At 38.0% G+C, this 16,549-nt stretch overlaps 1 long non-coding RNA gene across 1 annotated transcript; it reads left to right on the forward strand.

Annotated features, from left to right (window-relative positions):
• Positions 1-5,127: 5,127 nt before the first annotated feature.
• Positions 5,128-11,055, forward strand: LOC117676882 (uncharacterized). The gene is made up of 3 exons (XR_004594544.3): positions 5,128-5,333; positions 8,579-8,648; positions 10,919-11,055. It is a non-coding gene; the product is annotated as an uncharacterized LOC117676882 (long non-coding RNA).
• Positions 11,056-16,549: the final 5,494 nt, after the last annotated feature.

Genomic DNA, 16,549 nt, shown 5'->3' on the forward strand with positions numbered 1-16,549 from the left:
CACACACACACACACACACACACACACACACACACACACACTTTTTGTTCTTCTTTGTATGCTGTCCAATTTGAGCTCATCCCAACATTCCCTTTTTACCATTTAGGACTACCTGTCTTCTCTTACTTTCTGAACTGTCGTTTTCCCACTCATTAGAGATCCTTTTTGTTTTCAGATCTTAGTTAAGTTTCTTCTGCTCCTTTCTATTTTTTCCCTCCTTGAAATTGTTTGCTGTTATATTTTTAAAGTGTTTTAATACTTCACCCGTTTTGAGCTCCTTTTCTCAATAGACGTTGGGCTCTGCTCAGTTTTCGTTCCTCTTAAAATCAGGAACTCCAGATTATGTGCTAACTTTTTTTCCCCTCAATATTATTGCTAGAATTTACTTTACTGGCTAAGTGTTTCTTATTGTGAACGAGTATACACTCGGAAGGGGAAAAAGAAGAATGAACTATTAAAGGAGGAGAGAAAGTTACTGAGTTCTGAAAAACAGGAAAGCAGGAGAAAGCAACCCAAATAACCCCCTTGACTTTATAGGGTATGTGGCAGAGAGAAAGGCTTTCAAGATTCTGTTATTTTACCCTACAATGATAAAGAACATTTCCCGCTGCTTCACTTTCTTGTCCTTGCCAATCTCCAAAGACTTAGTATCAGGTCAAGGATATCTGATTCTCTTGTGCGTTCATCCACCTCCTTCTTTGAGTTTGCATTCTAAAAGATGTCTTTCAAGGACTTAAAGAAAACATGGATAACCTCCACTTTCTTCTGCCTTATGAAAGCCCACCTTTCACCTGCATCAATAATTCCCAGACAATTAATGCATCCCTGGGTATTGCGCATACAGGTGAAACTTGGCTAAAATGTTAAGAGTTGATTTGGGTTTCACAAAGAAGAAAACCTGTCCTTGCATCTGTAGCAGCGTGGACAAGATAATAGAGATAACAGGGCAAAGGCTTAAAGCCAAAAATAAAAAGCGACTTCACATAAATAATGGAAATTCTTGAACAGAAGGGCTGAAGAAAAATGTGGTGTCTTAATTCACTTTGTCTTTAAAATTCCCTGGGGTTAAAAGAGAGCTTTTCAGTTAATGCCAGATAATGACAGTCAATATATCATTGACTCTTTCATAGTCTTTGTTCTTATGGAATAGTTCTTTTGTTGGGGTGACTTCTTTCCAAAGAACAGCTGGCAGAGTTTGGGTGGTGCCACAAACACATCATACAACAAAATCAGGGATGTGGGACTTGATGCCGTTTCATGAATTTAAGTATAACTTTCTTGCAGTTATTAAGTTAGTAGAATAGAATAGAATAGAACAGAACAGAACAGAACAGAACAGAATAGAATAGAATAAAATAACAGAGTTGGAAGGGACCTTGGAGGTTTTCTAGTCCAACCCCCTGCTTAGGCAAGAAACCCTACACAACTTCAGACAAAAGTGTAGTATGTTCAGTAACATGGTTGTTAAGTGAATCAGGCTTCCCCATTGACTTTGCTTATCAGAAGGTCGCAAAAGGGGATCGCACGACCTGGGATACTGGGAATACATGTCAGTTGACAAGAATCTGAATTGTGACCATGAGGATGCTACAACGGTCAGAAGTGTGAAAAACTGTCATAGGTTTTTCAGTGACGGTCACTAAACGAATGGTTGTAAGTTGAGGACTACCTGTAGATACTGGAACACTATGTTTCAGTTTCTAAGAGGTAGAAAGCCAATGCCTGTTTACCTACAGTACCTCTCTTTGGAAAGGCCATTTTGTCCATTGATAAAATTAGTGACAAGAGTAAACCCTACATCAGTGAAAAGGCAGGTCTGTCTAGATCAAGAGAGGCCAGCTTGTTAGGAAGACCCACTTCCTTAGCAGTGCAAATGTTCTTTGATGTCTAATGGTGTCAAAGGCGATCTGGAACTTGTTTGAGGTTTTGGTCTTTTTTTAAAAAAAAAATCAACATTTTGGGAGGCTTTACAGTGTGAGCAACAAGAGAACTAAATATCCATTCCAACTTTCCTTCTGGAATCTCATTTATGTGCAATTTATATTCCTGTGACATTGATTAAAGTAGCCTGCCCAACTGAAAAGGAGAAAGAGGACGATACATATCTAATGAAAGCTAATCATATAGAACAATAGAAAATGGGTTAGACTAACTTTCATGAAGCTGATTCATCAAACATTTCAAGAATGCTGGCTGGGAATTGAGGAAGGCTGGAACAGCATGGGGAAGACTGAATTTAGAATTTATTAATAACATTTGAAAGTTTTTTTTTGAAGTTAGTGAAAAGTATTTCACTAAGTATTTCACTAAGTAATAGTGTATTACTTAGTATTTCACTAAGTATTAAGTATTTCACTAAGTAATACATAGTGAAATACATAAGTACAGGTAGTCCTTGAATTATGATCACAACCGAGCCCAACATTTCTGTTGTTATGCAAAACATTTATTAAGTGAGTTTTGCCCCATTTTATGACCTTTCGTGCCACAATTGTTAAGTGAATCACTGCAGTTTTTTAAGTTTGAATCATGGTGGTTAAGTGAATCTGGTACATCACATTGTGACCGGCTGTAAGCTGAGGGCATTCTGTATATCGTCCAGTATCTGATTTTTTTAAATATAAATGATGCTGCAATTCAATGGTTAGATGGCACTTGACATTGAACGTAGACCTTTTTAATATTTATATTTTATTGTGTTTTACTAATCTAAGCGAAATGTGAAAATGTATTGCTAGTCCATGTATGATGTATCATATGCTAAATAAATAAATAAGTGAATTTTGATCATGTGACCACAACGATGCTGCAGTGGTTGTTAAGTGTCAAAAACAGTTATAAGTCCCTTTTTTTCAGTGCTATTGTAACTTTGAATGGTCACTAAATGAACTATTGTAAGTTGAGGCTTACCTGTATGACATAAACTATCATAAAACCAAGATCTTTTCTTCCTTCCTTCCTTCCTTCCTTCCTTCCTTCCTTCCTTCCTTCCTTCCTTCCTTCCTTCCTTCCTTTCCTTCCTTCCTTACAATCACCCTCCCCCTTCCCTTCTGGTCTGTCCCATTGCTTTCCCTAAGGCATATAATTTTTATGAGAGAGATAGTTTCCATGGGTTTTTTTCCTATGAGGGACAAGTATCAAGATAATTAAATAACCAGGGATATGCATATTCTTGGCCTGTTTTCTACCTTGTTTTCCTAACCAGGCTGCTTGGCTGGAGCACTGATTGGAGAATCAATCACAAGCAGTGAAAGATTTTGCTCCCATTATCAAATCTACAGGGAATACAGAGTTGCTCCCTAAGTATAAACAGAAAATATGATTGGGTTTTTTTAAAAAACAATTTTTAGTGAAGTTTAGAAATGCAGCAATAAAAAACTAATACCGAGAAAAATATAAAAAGAAAAAAGTTCAGAAAAAAAAAAGGGAGAGAAGGCAAAGGATGTGTGTGTGTATACACACACATACATACTGACACATAACACACACAATTAAAATTAGAAAGAAATGGCTTCCCTTTTATCAAAACATGTACAAACATTTTCAGTAACTAAATACTTTCTCTAACATTTAACCAAGGATCTATTCATCCCATATGTCATCCTTTATCCATGAGCAAATAATAAAGCCCCATCACTTGACCTTAATCAGTAATAGTCCATTAACAGTTACCATAAATAAATTAATTAAATACACATGCACACACATACGCACACACACACACTTTAAACAAGTATATTATTGTAATATTACAGTGGTTAGCAGCAATGACCGCTAGGAGACACTATACAACCAAGTTTCATTATTGTTTGAACTTCTCAAGCAAGTTTTTAGAGAGCTGCCTTTGGCTTGGAAGTAGGCAACTTGTGAGTTGGGTTATGGATGCCAAGCTGCCTCAGACTGAACATCAGGGGAAGGCAGGTTGAACTCTTCCCATAACTAACAGCCTGAGAGACTCCACCATCAACTCCATGTAGTCAAGGGAGGCTGGTGTAGTAGCAGCAAACCCAACTGCACCCTAGAACCGAATTCAAACAAAGGATCTTATACTTAACTGTCTATGGATACAGTCTCACAAAAAGCCATTACAATTTTTTTACCATCCCCCCCATCCTCACACTCAACTATACAGTTACTTACCCATCTCCAGTATCAGACTACAACACCCCCTAGCTGCTTCTACTTTCAACCTCTCACTACCCTTAGCCATGCCTGGCTAACTGTGGGTTACTCAGTCACACATCCTACATCCCAACACACTCTACTTTGCCCTGATAGCCCCAAACAATTGGGTCAGCTGTTTGGACCTTTCCACTTGTACCTCACAGTCCCCAATCCAGCCCATGTCCAACCTAACAATCTGGCAGATAGTCCATCAGACAATCTCATCTGGTGGCAAACTGATCTTGGGTGAAAGAGAACCTGGGGGAAGACAGATCTATCTTTGGGCAGAGCAGAGAGTCAGACCAATAACAACCTGTCAGGCATGAAAGATAAGTTCCACACATGAAGGTCCAATTAAACTGATTTATTGTGACTCATGCCTATGTCCAGGAATATTCTCAACTGACAGTTGCTAGCAGTTAGATAAGTATCAATGGAATTTAAGACTGGTTGGATTTAGCCCCCTTTGTATCTATGTAGGGATTCTAGGCTGGCTCCTCTTTAAACTCTGCCCCCAGGTTCTGCCACTTCTACACAACTTCAGCTTAGCCTGCTACTCCTGTTTTTCACTGCTATATCTTCAAATGTTCTTTTTTAGGGGTCCAGCATGCCTTGGATGCCAAAGTCTTGCTACTATATTTCTGGTTCTGGAGACCCTCCAGCTGGCAATCACGTGCCAGTCATGATTAATGCCTTTCTATACAATCCACCCCAAAATCTATCTCCATGCAGCCAGGAGGCTGGCATCCATCTCCTGATACCACCGCACAGCAGGTCTCTCAACTCCAGCATCTACTTGGAAGTGCCACAGCCAAGTGCTCTGTACAGAGTTCAAATCCATGCTGACACCCTCACAAGTATGCCATTAGCGTCAATATTCTCAAATCTACTGTTCCCACAATACCACAGACAATTAACACTGAATCCCCCCCCCAGGCACCATCTTGGGGAAAAATTACAAAAAAACCACAATTTTTGTTCTTATATATTTGACTGTTATATCCCAACATGCCCAATGTGGCAGTTAAATGTTAAGCAGCATTCCAAAGTGAATTGTGTCATCTGTACAGGTCCAAAGTGAGTAAACCAGCCAGCTGCCCTAGATCTGTAAGCCACTGAACATCCATCATTCTGACAAATGTGATCTCTGCGCCGAAGATCATTGGAAGGTCAGCTTGAGTTTCTCACTGCAGATATTCAGTTCCAAATGTTTCTGCAACTGTGGTGCCATAGTCTTTCAAATTCTGTCTTTGTTTTTTTTTTTTTAATGGGAGATGGAAACTAGATGAAGTGTGGTAGGCTCTAGAACAAGGCAGCTAAGGATGAACGTGTAAAATGCTGAATGATTTTCAATAGTTTAGCTTGATTTCTTATGGTTCACAAATGCTTTATAATGGCACTAATAATAATAGTAATAATATAAACATGCCAAATCCAGTCTAAACATCTCTCTGACAATGTCGTGAACCAACAACAACTCAGCCAAAGGGTATTGCTGAAAAGGAATATAGAAAGAGAGATTTCAAAATTTTAAATATATGGATTTGCACATGGCTTTCATTAGTAGATTTTAAAAAATTATTCTTGTAAAAAAATGATCCTAGGATCCCTTATAATGAATCGTATGGAAGATTCTGCAAGTCAGAAACAGCTCTGGGTTAAGAGTTATACACCAAGTCTCCTCTAAGAATACATTCTAATGCAGAGGTCTTCAAACTTGGCAGCTTTAAGACTTGTGGACTTCAACTCCCAGAATTCTCCAGCCAGCATAGCTGTTCTGTTCTAATTCTGTTCTAATGTTCTCACTACTTGGCTTTTGGCTAAGATCAAATGTACGTATATTCTAAGGCCATATTGAGAAAGACATGTGCAAAAGAGGTCTTCCCTACAAAATAAAATTATATAAGAATATAAAACAAAAATAAAATAAAATAGATAACAAACAAAATTTTCCTCCCATTATATTCTAACTTTTCATTGAGTTTTATTCACAATCTTGTGTGGGTTTATATGTGTTTCCATATGACTCTTCCCAATGACCAATAGGATATTCCTATGACTCCTTGTATCTTGAAGCCACTGCTGAATATTGTCAGAACCAATGTCAGGTTTCCCTCAGATTAAGCTTTTATAGCGCTTTTGAATAGGTATTGAATATTTAAGGCAATGAGGCTTAAAACCTTAATAGTACTTGTTACTTTGAATATAGCTGCTATTTCAATGCTTTATTATCTCAGCTCTATTTAGTGGCTAGTAAATTAGACAAGGAAAAATGGTTATCGCTTTTATGCAATCCTGCCATATATACTAGCCCATGGTCAAAATACTAGATCCCTGTTCAACTTCACTTTGAGTTTATAAACAATCCTCAATTTCATCTTATTAGCTTGGGTAGGAACTCCTATTTTGCTAGTGATTTGAGAAACAACATTTACAAGCAACCTTTCTGGACCAATGTTAAAATGAATAATGCATTGTTAGGTGAAATTGCTGTATTTCAGTGTTTTCTTTCAAGGACTGGAACTCTTTTATCTTACTAAACTAAAAAGAGTGCCATTAGTCATTCCTGGATTAAGAAGAATTATGGTAAGGGAGTTTTTTTAAAAAATTGTGGTGGTTTTCTTTTATTTCCAAATGGCATGATTCGGCAAAGCAGATTCTACCGTAGTTCAGACAGAGTGAAGGATTCATTATTGCCTTCTGTTCTAATTAATAAGGTGACCAATCGTCCTCCTTTAGGGAGGACCGTCCTTCTTTTGTAAGTTCTGTCCTCTCTCAAAAAATGTCCTCCTACATGTCCTCCTTTTCAATATTTGAAGACTAATCTGTAAATCTCCGTATTCAATCGATGCTGATCTGATCCGTTGCGTGTGATGTGACGTATTTGTATTTGACATGATGATTCGTCAAGGCTCGGTACAGTGGGGCAAGACGTGATTATGAGACGCATGCGCTCTGCACAGGAGAATTGTTTTGAGAGAGTGCGCCGTGCGCAAGAGTGTACTGCGCGCAAGTGGCTTTGTTTACTTCTTACCGAAACACGACATGGCACACACGCACGTGTCCTCCTCCTCATTGTAAAAAAGTTGGTCACCTTATAATTAACTTACAAATATTTTGTAACAATGAGCATATGTTCATGCAAAAATCTATCTATCTATCTGGGAATGTTGTATTAAAATGTTTGCTGATTAAATTGTGTTTAACTACAGTATATATAAAGAAAGTTGAGGAAGTTCCATACCAAAGATATACAGTACATGGGGGTAGCTGACTATGTGGTGCAGAAAAATAGGTATATAATCAGTAGTTACTGTAGTTATACAGTTACTACTGATTGTTTAGCCCAGTAATGGCGAACCTTTTAGACACAGAGTGCCCAAACTGGAAGGCCTGCATGTGTGCACGTGCATGTGTGTAATTATGGGAAATAATTATGCACACAAACACACACAAACACTCAAATAACTTTAAATTGAACACTGAGGGACAGTAGGTTCTTTGGAATAATTTTTTGACTAATATATATATAAAGCAAATTGGAAATTAGGGAAATACGCTTTATGCTACTCAGAGCTGGTTGATTGGAGCAGCCTATAAGTCCCTAACATACAGTACAGATAGTCCTCAACTTACAACCATTTGTTTAGTGACCTTTTGATGTTACAGCGGCTGTTAAAAAAGTGATTTATAACCACTTTTCACACGTTTGTTGTTCTTTTGTTCATTATTGTATATATTACCAGTACTTTGATTGGTTATAAGCTTCCCAGAGTTATTTTTACTATACAGGTAGTCCTTGACTTACAACCATTCATTTTGTGACCATTCAAAGTTGCTGAAAAAAGTGACTTATGACCATTTTCACACATGACTACTGCAGCATCTCCATGCTCATGTGATCCAAATTTAGATGCTTAGGGCAACTGGTTCATATTTATGACGGTTGCAGTATCCTGGGGTCATGTCATCACCTTTTATGACCTTCTGACAAGCAAAGTCAATGAGAGAACCAGATTCTCTTAAGAAAAGTGCTACTAACGTTAACAATTGCAGTGATTCACTTAATAACTGGGGCAAAAAAGGTCATAAAGTAGGGCAAAGCTCACTTTAAAAGCTCACTGTCTGCTTAGCAACAGAAATTGTGGTCGTAGGTCGAGGACAACCTGTAAATACATAAGCAGCCAAACAATTTCCTTCAGTCTTTTGTATCCCTGTGCTTGATACGGATTGTTTCTCCCACCCGCTAAAGAGAAACCTGCTATCTTCTCCTTATATATTTTTTCTCACCAGCTCAGTCAGGTCTGGCTAAAGATTAAAATCTCCTTCTGTGCAGAAACCTTTCAATACTTCTGACTTTTGAACTGATTAGAATTTCATTTCTCACAGTAATCTTTTTTTTTTTTTTTTTAAGCCAGTCACCTATACGTAACAACTATGGATGGAGAGAAAATGGATTGGAAGAAGGAGACATTCATTAGCAAGTAAGTGTATGGGGATTAGAAGAGTCTGTCTGGCTCACAAAGCAGAAATGGCATTTAGTATCTGAGTCTCCTTCTAGACAAAATTAGCAAATGCTGCAGTGAAGTTTAAAACCTGCTGGTCGCAAAATTGGAAATTGGTTTCCTGGGGCTCTCTGTAAACTCTTCATTACTTTACTCAATCATGCTTCATTAGCAAGTTAACAGACAGAATACCACTGCACATTGGGAGTGGTTCACGCGCCAGCCCTTCCGTCTCCTTGAATGTCATTTAAAACTTGAATGTCCCAGCAGATTTGACATGGTGTGTCCACCGGCATCTTCTCTTTTGGCTTCAGCATGGGCAGCTTGCAGATCATGGCCACTCAACCTCCTGAAGATCATCAGGTGCCTGTTAGCCTGTTTGGTTAACTGGAGAGTTTAATTCAAAGGGATTGTGGTGGTATTAACTCACAATCTCCAAAAATGTCCAGAAGGAAAGGAGGATGGCCAAGAGGTAACAACGGACCATTGATGTCTCATGTTAACTTCATCCTGACAGATGTCCTAGCCCAGTGGCGAACCTATGTCATGTGTGTCAGAGATGGCATGCAGTCTCCTCTCTGTGAGCACGTGAGCCATTGCTCCAGATCAGCTCTGCCGCACATGCACTCACGGCTCCCACCGACCAGCTGGTCTTCAGGCTCTGCTGCGCATGCATGAGGGGGCAGGGCGCATGTGGGGGGGTGCGCATGCATGCATGGGGGAATGGCGCATATGGGGGTGCGCACACATTTGTGAGGGTGGGCACATGCACGGGGGCCACATGTACATTGCATTTGGGGGGTTCAGGCACGCACGCGCTTTGAGTCTGGAAAAGGTTAGCCATCACTGTCCTAGCCAGATCTTCCTCACATCCAATCATTCAAAAATGGCGGGGTAAAATACTTCTGCTTCATATATGTTTTTATTCTAATTTCTGAATGACTTTTACTGACTCACATTCAGTTATATTCTTCATGTTTCGTGCTGGCAATAAAAGGATGAATGTTGAGACCAAACAAATAAGCCGGGCTTCTTCCATGTCCAATTCAAGGTGATGGTTGTGAGCTTTAAAGCCCTATATGGCATGGGGCCAGGTTATCTATGGAACCCTCTTCATCCCATTGTATCAGCCAGTCCCATCTGGTCAGGCAGGGAATATTGTAGCCAAAGAATCCATCTGACAGGGTCCAGGAAGGGGAACTTCTCTGCCGTGGCCCCCCTCTCTCTAGAAAGCTCTCCCCCTGGAGGTGAGGCACGCCCTGATCTCCTGGCCTTCTGGAAAGCTGTGAAAGCATGGCTCTGCAGCTTTATACAGTGTGGGGCCCATAGAGGGCCATGCAGCCATGGGGCTGGTTAGCACCCTGAAAGCCCTCCCTCTGCCTCTTAATCAATTTTTGACATTCCTTGCCTCTCCTGCTCTATATATTGATTTGATTTGAATGTGCATGGCAATAGCAATAGCACTTAGACTTATATACTGCTTCATAGTGCTTTACAGCCCTCTCTAAGTGGTTTACAGAGTCAGCATAATGCCCCCCTGAGTCCTCATCCTACTGACCTGGGACGTTTGGAAGGCTGAGCCTGTCAGGATTGAACTGCTGGCATTTGGCAGAATTAGTCTGCAATACTGCATTCTAACCACTGTGCCACCATGGCTACCTATCTGGCTATAGTGATTCTTGAGTGGCTAACAACATATACAAACATGGTGTATATTAGTTATCATGATTCCTTGCAGCTTGAGAATATGTACAGAGGTCTTAGAATCTTAATATTCTTTCCTTAAAATATTAAGTTAAACTCTGACAAAGATATTCTTGGCAATGATGGAGACGCATACATATTGTTAGGGTTGTGAGACTCGGGCACTATGGAAATTTGATTAATTCACTCACAAACATATATACATACATAAATATTCCAACATGTACCAACTAATCTACTATGATTCACTGCTAACATACATTATTTAATTTCACTTTAAAATATGCCAAGTTGTCATTATCTGACTCCCCCAAACCTGCTTTGGTGAAAGTATTTGGTGATTTGTACATTGTTTTGTTCCTATTATTTTTACTTCTTGTCTGATCGTAAGTAAGTTTCTTTGGATTTTTACTAGGATAGCTAATCTTGTGTAGCAATTAGTTTTTCTTTTCTTTTTTAACAATTCCTGGGTTTGTTACCTCTTGTAACTATATATTGCTTTATCAGTTAACTTCTGAAAATGTACTTATCATTTTCCTTTTTAGAGAAAGGACATCAGGCTCCAGATTTTCAAATCCTTAAATGCTTTTATATGAGCAAATGAAGGCTCCAAGCAAGATTTTGTTATTTTTCTATGCTACTGTCCTAAATGTTGCATAGTGATTAAATGTTTTCAATGACACTATTGGTATGCACTTATTCTGTTCATACATATTTAGCTTGGTTTTATTTCTTTCGCTCTATGTCTGTATTTACATTAAATTGTGAATACGTTGAGAGCATATTTTGACTTCACAAGAACACATGTATACATATGTTCTCATTGCTTATTATGACTGATACGTTGCTTTCCTAGGATAATCCTCATCTGGGTGTTGTATCCAAAATTGTTTAACTGGGGAGGTCAAAGTTCTTCAGTTGACCTGAGGTGTGTGTGTGTGTGTGTGTGTGTGTGGAAAGACTTCCTTGTTTTCTTTGGCCAAAACTCAAGCTACACAGAAGCTAATTCAAACTTGTAAGACATCTTAAGAAGTCTTACGTTTCCTACTAATTAGAATTTCACTTTCAAATGATGCAGAGAAATGTGAAAAAATGGGAAAGGTAAAAGAACAAACTCCAGCAGAATCCCAAATATTTTTTTAAAAAATTCAAAAACAAAGATAAACTCAAATTTGTCATTTTGAAGGTCTTTAATATCCTTAAGATAATTGACTAAGGAATTGCTGTAAGTGATTAAAAAGTGAGTTAGCAAACTCAGTGTCTTTTAAAAGGTTCTTCCACAGCTGAGACCATGATAGTTTGGTTTGTCTCCTTGTCACTATGCTGAGGTCTCCTCACAAGGACCAGTTATCTGGAGCACTAGTGGGCAATTTCCCTTCCTCTCCTTATCCAGAGAGGTCCTATGGGCCCAGTCTACTCTCTACTCCTTCAGTCTTAGCCATGTCTGTCATCTCCACTCACTCAGAGATGTCTTAGCTTGCCATTTTCTTCACCCAGAGAATCAACAATTCCTGATTTTGTCTGATGCGGAAATATCAGAATGTAGATTTTGCACAATTACTGGAAAATACAAAAAGGACTGTAAGACAAAGAAAACAAGTAAATCAGAAATACAATAGACAAATCTAAAAGTTGACCTGGATAAAGACTTTTTATTGGGGGATCCAATCTGGGTCGGTCACTGGGACCAGAGGTTTTGCCTTCCGAATTTTCGGACTTGTGCTAGAGCCCATCTTCAGGGAACTTCTCTGGGACTGAAATGTTAGTGATTCATGGATTTACATATAGATAAAGGATGGGTTATGGGAAGAAGAGATACTTGCATGTAAAGTTATAGGGATTGAAAAAAAATATTAAGTTTGTAGTTGTGATGAAAAGTGGAAGGTTCTTTAAATATTTCTTTTTTTTCTTTTGTATCCCTTTTATTTTCTTTTTTCTTACTTTCTCTTCTTTAAGAGTTTAGTCTCTTTTCTTCTTTTACTACTGTTATTAAAACTTTCAATAAAATTATCAAGAAAAAAATTTACAGTAGAAGCTGTTGCCTTTCTGCCTAGAAAACAGTTGCTCAAAGAATCTGTAACATAGAAGCTCATAGAGACACAGCTAATCTCAGTAAGGCTGGTATACAGAGATGGATGAGTCTCTCAAATGTAATTTTCAAATTGAAAAATATTTACTTATCAACATGTCTAAGTATCTTAGGAGGATATCTCCCCATGCCAGATTTGAACAACTAGGCACAGTAAAATATAGAAGATATAATTGAGTTGCTTATCATGAATGCACATGTATCAGTGGTGCACCAGAGATTGAGGATATAGAACATATATTATTTCAGTGTCAGTTGTATACCACAGAAAGAGATCATTATCTTGGACAGTATATAAGATGAATGGTTCATCAGGACCCACATCTCTGAACAATATATTTTATATGTGGTCAGAGCTGAATTTTCACATATAAAATGGCCTTTAAAAAAAATAAAACAGTGAAATTGAGGTCCACACATACAGATTTGATGGAGTAAATTGTAAGTGTGATGACGATACATGATTTTGTTTTAGTTATACCCTTATGAATGATTTTATTTATCTTTCACATTTTGATATGCCCTTATGGTTAATCAATAAAGTGCTATTGAGATCAGTAAAAATCAGCCGCATAGATGTTTGCTACAAATATTCATTTTTGGGAATATTTGTACATTGTTGAATATACTATTTTAGTGATTAAAATGTTGGACCAGAGCGCGAAGGTCTCAGTTTCAAATTCTTGAAGAAAAAAAAGGAAACCAAAAATTAAAAAAATCCCCTCTATTGATATAGGCAAGCTATCCATGTAATGTATTCTCCTGTGCAGTTATATAAGTTCATTAGGAACATTACAAGTTTGATCAATTTACTTGTAGTACGGAGAAATAAATAAAGTTACAAATAAAACAATAAATAAATAAAATTACAAATAAAACAAAAATTGGCATATGCAACTTTAAATAGTTCTCCAACTGGGACTCTAGGCAATATAATTCTTATTCTAATTTAGAAAGAGAAGTTGATTTTTCTGACCATTGTATGCTCCTACTTCATATAATTATTGATGAATTCCAAGAACAGTAAAATATAAACCAAGAAATCAATACCTTACCTAAAACACTGATCAGTTGTTGTAAAGTGTACACATGTATTAATGGTCTTATAATTCTGCTTATAAGGCCAAAATGCTGGATAATAGAGCACAGCTGGGAGAAAGAACAATTGAAAAAGAAAAAAAAGAGGAACTGAGGATTAAGTTGCAATTTTAAAAATAAAGCTGGCATTGGAATTTGCCACAGGACATCAAGGCAGGACATGGTGCAAGTAGTCCTTGATTTACAACGGTTCATTCAGTGACCATTCAAAGTTACAATGGCACTAAAAAGTGACTTACGACTGTTTTCCCACTTACAACCATTGCAGCATCCCAGTGGTGAAATCCAAATTTTTTTACTACCGGTTCTGTGGGCATGGCTTGGTGGGCGTGGTGTGGCTTGGTGGGCGTGGCAAGGGAAGGACATTGCAAAATCTCCATTCCCACCCCACTCTGGGGCCAGCCAGAGGTAGTATTTGTCAGTTCTCCGAACTACTCAAAATTTCCGCTACCAGTTCTCTGAACTACTCAAAATTTCCGCTATCGGTTCTCCAGAACCTGTCAGAACCTGCTGGATTTCACCCCTGCAGCATCCCCATGGTCACATGATCAAAATTCAGGCACTTGGTAACTAGCTCATATTTAGGACGGTTGCAGTGTCCCACTGTCCCGTGGTCATGTGATCATCTTTTGCAAATTTCTGACAAGCAAAATCAATGGGGAAGCCAAATTCACTTAACAATCGTGCTACTAACTTAAAAATTGCAGTGATTCACTTAACAACTGTGGCAAGAATGGTTGTAAAATGGGGCAACATTCATTTAACCATCTGACTTAGCAACAGAAATTTTGGGCTCAATTGTGGTTGTAAATTGAAGACTACTTCTAAGAGGGACAACACAAGGCTGAGGAGCAAGTGAGATACAGAAAGAGATAGAATACGGTAGATATCTCTTTTAGCTATAGAAGAGCTAAAGACAGCTGTTGAGTATAGAGTAGGGCAGTGCAAATTCCAGATGTTTTGGAATATGCAGCAATGTGGACACACCTGTTCTTTCCAAACCATTCCCTTAGCTGCATCATTTTTTTGCTGGGGTCACATGGGATGCTTTGGGAAGTAGTTCCCAGTTTCCACCCCATGTATAGAAAAAAAAAGACAGGGCAGCATTAATAGTTCCAAAAGAATTCTGACATTTTTTTCAATGCTTTCCCAAGCTTCTCTTTTGAAACATTTGCCTGCCCCCCCCATAAAGAGTTTCACAGATTAAGTCTGATTGGAGACCAGCAGCTTGCTACTCCAACTCAGTAATGTTCAGGGTCAAGAGAAATCTTCTGCTCAGCAAGGGCTCTTTTGATTGTTGTCATTGCTGGATAGCAATTTTAGGCTCTTCCGCAGCAACTCTTTCTGTGTCACTTAAGGAGTGCGTGATGAGAGGAAGACGAGAGAAGTCCACAGAAGGCTAAAGAAATAAACACTGGAGTTAAATTTCAATGCTCGTTCCTGGGAGGACTACTGTAGAATAAGAGTTCGTGGGCAAAAGCTATATAGATGGTGGGCAAAAATAACCTTGCTAATTGCAAGTGATTGCCTTCAAATTTTTAAAAAATGGATGACATTATGCAAATATTTACCTTTGGAATAATACAGGTAGTCCTCGATTTACAACAGTTTGCTTAGTGACCGTTCAAAGTTACACAGCACTGAAAAAAGTGATTTATGACAGTTTTTCACACATACGACTACTGCAGCATCCCCACAATCGTGATTTACATTCAGATGCTTGACAACTGACTTGTATTTATGACGGTTGTAGTGTCCTGGGGTCATGCAATCCCCTTTTGCAACCTTCTGATCAGCGATGTCAATGGGGAAACCAGATTCACTTAACAACTCTGTTACTAACTTAACATCTGCAGTGATTCACCTAACAACTGTAGCAAGAAAGGTCGTAAAATGGGGCAAATCTCACTTAACAAATTCCTCACTTGGCAACATAATTTTTGGGCTCAGTTGTGGTCATAAATTGAGGACTACCTGTAATCATGAGGAAGAAATGCAGTTCCTTCAAATACCTCTGTGTACTTTAAAGGGAGCCTTTTTAAAAAGAGAATGTTATAACAGTCTGTGACATTTAAAGAAAAATATGCTTAATGTTTTGACCTGCTTTAATCCTGGCTTAGTTGGTCTTTTGGTTAATACCAGCACAGATTAATCAGGACTAATACAGACATTCTTGGCTGCAGATGAGAAGCTGAGGTTGATAAGTGATTCCTTTAACTGCCCGCAATGTAGAGTTGGTATGTAATTTATTTCTGTGGGAAATGGTTCTGCTGTGCAGCTTGAAGATATTAAATCCTAAGTCAGAAAAAGAAAGGTGTTAATAGTTATTCAGGGAACAACGATGGTTTAACCCTGTTATTCCATTTCCTTTTCATCACAGCATCCTGACCTCATAATCAAGCCTGATTATAAATATGTAGAACCTTAAATTGCTCTTAAATGCTAAAATTTCAACAAGTGACTCTTAATTTTTCTGAATCAGAGATAATGGGGTGGAGAGATTCAGGTAACAGCATATAGCGTCAATATACATTAAATTTATTCATCTGATAAATTATTTTAATTGTAGAAAATGGAACAATTTCCTTTAAAATCCTTACAGACGTCACTTTTCATTTGATATCTCAGAATGTAATTGCAACATAAGTTTTAAAAATCAGTTTATTAAAAATGATTGCCCATTTAAGGCAATTTTTGACTATGGAAATGTTGAATGTTGTAAAATGATGGAATATCTCAATTTCTGAGATTTCAACCATTGTTATGTTATGGCTTGCTCAACAATGATCTATTTATTATTTTGTGATTATTTCCATTTAAAGATTTCCGTCTTCCCAAGTATAATTTATATTGTAATGCACCTAAATATAATTCTTCCTTGGGAATAAGCCCTACTAAACTTAGTAAATCCTTAGCTTCTGTTGTCTGAGTGGATGTGAGATCTTTGAATGTTCACATTTGGAGGAGTTAGAATAAAAGAGTTAGCATG

This window comes from Pantherophis guttatus, chromosome 1, assembly GCF_059756535.1.
Source record: "Pantherophis guttatus breed Tessera chromosome 1, ASM5975653v1, whole genome shotgun sequence".
Lineage (NCBI taxonomy): Eukaryota > Metazoa > Chordata > Lepidosauria > Squamata > Colubridae > Pantherophis > Pantherophis guttatus.